We start from the raw sequence: 6,789 nt of genomic DNA on the forward strand, positions 1-6,789 counted from the left end.
TCAAGAAGCTAGCACAAACGGTGTTGGATTTAGAGTTCCAAATACATCTATCAATATAGGAGAAAACAGTGTGAAACGCCAAAATTCAAACTGTTACTGGAAACGAACGCTTCAACATAGAAGAGCGAAATTTGGGGAACCAATTGGGCTTAGTGTACTGATCATTACCTGAAGGTATCATCCAGTTTGGGTGAAAAAATATTTGCCGAGATTTCTGGAGATTCTTAATTTTTGGAAGCTTGGCAACCCCTTTCAATGAAAGTGTTTCTCACCATTCACTGCTTATGGCTACATCAAGAGGAAACGTAAAATAGAGATAGAAGTTGAAACTACTTTATTGTGTCAAGTTTCAAGAAGCTAGCACAAACCGTGTTGGATTTAGAGATCCAAATACATCTATCAATATAGGAGAAAACAGTGTGAAACGCCAAAATTCAAACTGTTACTGGAAACGAACGCTTCAACATAGAAGAACGAAATTTGGGGAACCAAGTGGGCTTAGTGTACTGATCATTACCTGAAAGTATCATCCAGTTTGGGTGAAAAAATATTTGCTGAGATTTCTGGAGACTCGTAATTTTTGGAAGCTTGGCAACCCCTTTCAATGAAAGTGTTTCTCGCCACTCACTGCTTAGGGGTACATCAAGAGGAAACATAACATAGAGAGAGAACGTGAAACTACTTTACTGTGTGAAGTTTCAAGAAGCTAGCACAAACCGTGTTGGATTTAGAGTTCCAAATACATCTATCAATATAGGAGAAAACAGTGTGAAACGCCAAAATTCAAACTGTTACTGGAAACGAACGCTTCAACATAGAAGAACGAAATTTGGGGAACCAAGTGGGCTTAGTGTACTGATCATTACCTGAAAGTATCATCCAGTTTGGGTGAAAAAATATTTGCTGAGATTTCTGGAGATTCTTAATTTTTGGAAGCTTGGCAACCCGTTTCAATGGAAGTGTTTCTCGCCAGTGACTGCTTAGGGCTACATCAAGAGGAAACAAAACATAGAGATAGAACTTGAAACTACTTTATTGTGTCAAGTTTCAAGGAGCTAGCACAAACCGTGTTGGATTTAGAGTTCGAAATACATCTATCAATATAGGAGAAAACAGTGTGAAACGCCAAAATTCAAACTGTTACTGGAAACGAACGCTTCAACATAGAAGAACGAAATTTGGGGAACCAAGTGGGCTTAGTGTACTGATCATTACCTGAAAGTATCATCCAGTTTGGGTGAAAAAATATTTGCTGAGATTTCTGGAGATTCTTAATTTTTGGAAGCTTGGCAACCCCATTCAATGAAAGTGTTTCTCGCCAGTCACTGCTTAGGGCTACATCAAGAGGAAACAAAACATAGAGATAGAACTTGAAACTACTTTATTGTGTCAAGTTTCAAGAAGCTAGCACAAAACGTGTTGAATTTAGAGATCCAAATACATCTATCAATATAGGAGAAAACAGTGTGAAACGCCAAAATTCAAACTGTTACTGGAAACGAACGCTTCAACATAGAAGAACGAAATTTGGGGAACCAAGTGGGCTTAGTGTACTGATCATTACCTGAAAGTATCATCCAGTTTGGGTGAAAGAATATTTGCTGAGATTTCTGGAGACTCATAATTTTTGGAAGCTTGGCAACTCCTTTCAATGAAAGTGTTTCTCGCCAGTCACTGCTTAGGGCTACATCAAGAGGAAACATAACATAGAGAGAGAACGTGAAACTACATTACTGTGTGAAGTTTCAATACGCTAGCACAAACCCTGTTGGATTTAGAGTTCCAAATACATCTATCAATATAGGAGAAAACAGTGTGAAACGCCAAAATTCAAACTGTTACTGGAAACGAACGCTTCAATATAGAAGAACGAAATTTGGGGAACCTAGTGGGCTTAGTGTACTGAACATTACCAGAAAGTATCATCCAGTTTGGGTGAAAAAATATTTGCTGAGATTTCTGGAGATTCTTAATTTTAGGAAGCTTGGCAACCCCTTTCAATGGAAGTGTTTCTCGCCAGTCACTGCTTAGGGCTACATCAAGAGGAAACATAACATAGAGAGAGAACATGAAATTACTTTATTGTGTGAAGTTTCAAGAAGCTAGCACAAACCATGTTGGATTTAGAGTTCCAAATACATGAATTAATATAGGAGAAAACAGGGTGAAACGCCAAAATTCAAACTGTTAATGAAAACGAACGCTTCAACATAGAAGAACGAAATTTGGGGAACCAAGTGGGCTTAGTGTACTGATCATTACCTGAAGGTATCATCCAGTTTGGGTGAAAAAATATTTGCTGAGATTTCTGGAGACTCTTAATTTTTGGAAGCTTGGCAACCCCTTTCAATGAAAGTGTTTCTCGCCAGTCACTGCTTAGGGCTACATCAAGAGGAAACAAAACATAGAGCTAGAACTTGAAACTACTTTATTGTGTCAAGTTTCAAGGAGCTAGCACAAACCGTGTTGGATTTAGAGTTCCATATACATCTAGCAATATAGGAGAAAACAGTGTGAAATGCCAAAATTCAAATTGTTACTGGAAACGAACGCTTCAACATAGAAGAACGAAATTTGGGGAACCAAGTGGGCTTAGTGTACTGATCATTACCTGAAAGTATTATCCAGTTTGGGTGAAAAAATATTTGCTGAGATTTCTGGAGACTCGTAATTTTTGGAACCTTGGCAACCCCTTTCAATGAAAGTGTTTCTCGCCAGTCACTGCTTAGGGCTACATCAAGAGGAAACAAAACGTAGAGATAGAACGTGAAACTACTTTATTGTGTCAAGATTCAAGGAGCTAGCACAAACCGTGTTGGATTTAGAGTTCCAAATACATCTATCAATATAGGAAAAAACAGTGTGAAACGCCGAAATTCAAACTGTTACTGGAAACGAACGCTTCAACATAGAAGAACGAAATTTGGGGAACCAAGTGGGCTTAGTGTACTGAACATTACCTGAAAGTATCATCCAGTTTGGGTGAAAAAATATTTGCTGAGATTTCTGGAGACTCGTAATTTTTGGAAGCTTGGCAACCCCTTTCAATGGAAGTGTTTCTCGCCAGTCACTGCTTAGGGCTACATCAAGAGGAAACATAACATAGAGAGAGAACGTGAAACTTCTTTATTGTGTGAAGTTTCACGAAGCTAGCACAAACCATGTTGGATTTAGAGTTCCAAATACATGTATTAATATAGGAGAAAACAGGGTGAAACGCCAAAATTCAAACTGTTACTTGAAACGAACGCTTCAACATAGAAGAACGAAATGTGGGGAACCAAGTGGGCTTGGTGTACTGATCATTACCTGAAGGTATCATCCAGTTTGAGTGAAAAAATATTTGCTGAGATTTCTGGAGATTCTTAATTTTTGGGAGCTTGGCAACCCCTTTCAATGGAAGTGTTTCTCGCCAGTCACTGCTTAGGGCTACATCAAGAGGAAACAAAACATAGAGCTAGAACTTGAAACTAGAGAGAGAACGTGAAACTATTTATTGTGTGAAGTTTCACGAAGCTAGCACAAATCGTGTTGGATTTAGAGTTCCAAATACATCTATCAATATAGGAGAAAACAGTGTGAAACGCCAACATTCAAACTGTTACTGGAAACGAACGCTTCAACATAGAAGAACGAAATTTGGGGAACCAAGTGGGCTTAGTGTACTGATCATTACCTGAGTATCATCCAGTTTGGGTGAAAAAATATTTGCTGAGATATCTGGAGACTCGTAATTTTTGGAAGCTTGGCAACCCCTTTCAATGAAAGTGTTTCTCGCCAGTGACTGCTTAGGGCTACATCAAGAGGAACATAACATAGAGAGAGAACGTGAAACTACTTTATTGTGTGAAGTTTCACGAAGCTAGCACAAACCGTGTTGGATTTAGAGTTCCAAATACATCTATCAGTATAGGAGAAAACAGTGTGAAACGCCAAAATTCAAACTGTTACTGAAAACGAACGCTTCAACATAGAAGAACGAAATTTGGGGAACCAAGTGGGCTTAGTGTACTGATCATTACCTGAAGGTATCATCCAGTTTGGGTGAAAAAATATTTGCTGAGATTTCTGGAGATTCTTAATTTTTGGAAGCTTGGCAACCCCTTTCAATGAAAGTGTTTCTCGCCAGTCACTGCTTAGGGCTACATCAAGAGGAAACAAAACATAGAGATAGAAGTTGAAACTACTTTATTGTGTCAAGTTTCAAGAAGCTAGCATAAACCGTGTTGGATTTAGAGTTTCAAATACATCTATCAATAAAGGAGAAAACAGTGTGAAATGCCAAAATTCAAACTGTTACTGGAAACGAAGGCTTCAACATACAAGAACGAAATTTGGGGAACCAAGTGGGCTTAGTGTACTGATCATTACCTGAAAGTATCATCCAGTTTGGGTGAAAAAATATTTGCTGAGATTTCTGGATACTCGTAATTTTTGGAAGCTTGACAACCCCTTTCTATGACAGTGTTTCTCGCCAGTCACTGCTTAGGGCTACATCAAGAGGAAACAAAACATAGAGACAGAACATGAAACTACTTTACTGTGTGAAGTTTCAAGGAGCTAGCACAAACCGTGTTGGATTTAGAGTTCCAAATACATCTATCAATATAGGAGAAAACAGTGTGAAACACCAAAATTCAAACTATTACTGGAAACGAACGCTTCAACATAGAAGAACGAAATTTGGGGAACCAAGTGGGCTTAGTGTACTGAACATTACCTGAAAGTATCATCCAGTTTGGGTATAAAAATATATGCTGAGATTTCTGGAGATTCTTAATTTTTGGAAGCTTGGCAACCCCTTTCTATGAAAGTGTTTCTCGCCAGTCACTGCTTAGGCTACATCAAGAGGAATCAAAACATAGAGAGAGAACGTGAAACTATTTATTGTGTGAAGTTTCACGAAGCTAGCACAAACCGTGTTGGATTTAGAGTTCCAAATACATCTATCAATACAGGAGAAAACAGTGTGAAACGCAAAAATTCAAACTGTTACTGGAAACGAACGCTTCAACATAGAAGAACGAAATTTGGGGAACCAAGTGGGCTTAGTGTACTGATCATTACCTGAAAGTATTATCCAGTTTGGGTGAAAAAATATTTGCTGAGATTTCTGGAGACTCTTAATTTTTGTAAGCTTGGCAACCCCTTTCAATGAAAGTGTTTCTCGCCAGTCACTGCTTAGGGCTACATCAAGAGGAATAAAAACATAGAGAGAGAACGTGAAACTACTTTATTGTGTCAAGTTTCAAGAAGCTAGCACAAACGGTGTTGGATTTAGAATTCCAAATACATCTATCAATATAGGAGAAAACAGTGTGAAACACCAAAATTCAAACTGTTACTGGAAACGAACGCTTCAACATAGAAGAGCGAAATTTGGGGAACCAATTGGGCTTAGTGTACTGATCATTACCTGAAGGTATCATCCAGTTTGGGTTAAAAAATATTTGCCGAGATTTCTGGAGATTCTTAATTTTTGGAAGCTTGGCAACCCCTTTCAATGAAAGTGTTTCTCACCAGTCACTGCTTAGGGCTACATCAAGAGGAAACATAAAATAGAGATAGAAGTTGAAACTACTTTATTGTGTCAAGTTTCAAGAAGCTAGCACAAACCGTGTTGGATTTAGAGATCCAAATACATCTATCAATATAGGAGAAAACAGTGTGAAACGCCAAAATTCAAACTGTTACTGGAAACGAACGCTTCAACATAGAAGAACGAAATTTGGGGAACCAAGTGGGCTTAGTGTACTGATCATTACCTGAAAGTATCATCCAGTTTGGGTGAAAAAATATTTGCTGAGATTTCTGGAGACTCATAATTTTTGGAAGCTTGGCAACCCCTTTCAATGAAAGTGTTTCTCGCCAGTCACTGCTTAGGGCTACATCAAGAGGAATCAAAACATAGAGAGAGAACGTGAAACTACTTTATTGTGTCAAGTTTCAAGAAGCTAGCACAAACGGTGTTGGATTTAGAGTTCCAAATACATCTATCAATATAGGAGAAAACAGTGTGAAACACCAAAATTCAAACTGTTACTGGAAACGAACGCTTCAACATAGAAGAACGAAATTTGGGGAACCAATTGGGCTTAGTGTACTGATCATTACCTGAAGGTATCATCCAGTTTGGGTGAAAAAATATTTGCCGAGATTTCTGGAGATTCTTAATTTTTGGAAGCTTGGCAACCCCTTTCAATGAAAGTGTTTCTCACCAGTCACTGCTTAGGGCTACATCAAGAGGAAACATAAAATAGAGATAGAAGTTGAAACTACTTTATTGTGTCAAGTTTCAAGAAGCTAGCACAAACCGTGTTGGATTTAGAGATCCAAATACATCTATCAATATAGGAGAAAACAGTGTGAAACGCCAAAATTCAAACTGTTACTGGAAACGAACGCTTCAACATAGAAGAACGAAATTTGGGGAACCAAGTGGGCTTAGTGTACTGATCATTACCTGAAAGTATCATCCAGTTTGGGTGAAAAAATATTTGCTGAGATTTCTGGAGACTCGTAATTTTTGGAAGCTTGGCAACCCCTTTCAATGAAGGTGTTTCTCGCCACTCACTGCTTAGGGCTACATCAAGAGGAAACATAACGTAGAGAGAGAACGTGAAACTACTTTACTGTGTGAAGTTTCAAGAAGCTAGCACAAACCGTGTTGGATTTAGATTTCCAAATACATCTATCAATATAGGAGAAAACAGTGTGAAACGCCAAAATTCAAACTGTTACTGGAAACGAACGCTTCAACATAGAAGAACGAAATTTGGGGAACCAAGT

This window comes from Spermophilus citellus (genome assembly GCF_964194105.1).
Source record: "Spermophilus citellus genome assembly, chromosome: X".
Taxonomy (NCBI): domain Eukaryota; kingdom Metazoa; phylum Chordata; class Mammalia; order Rodentia; family Sciuridae; genus Spermophilus; species Spermophilus citellus.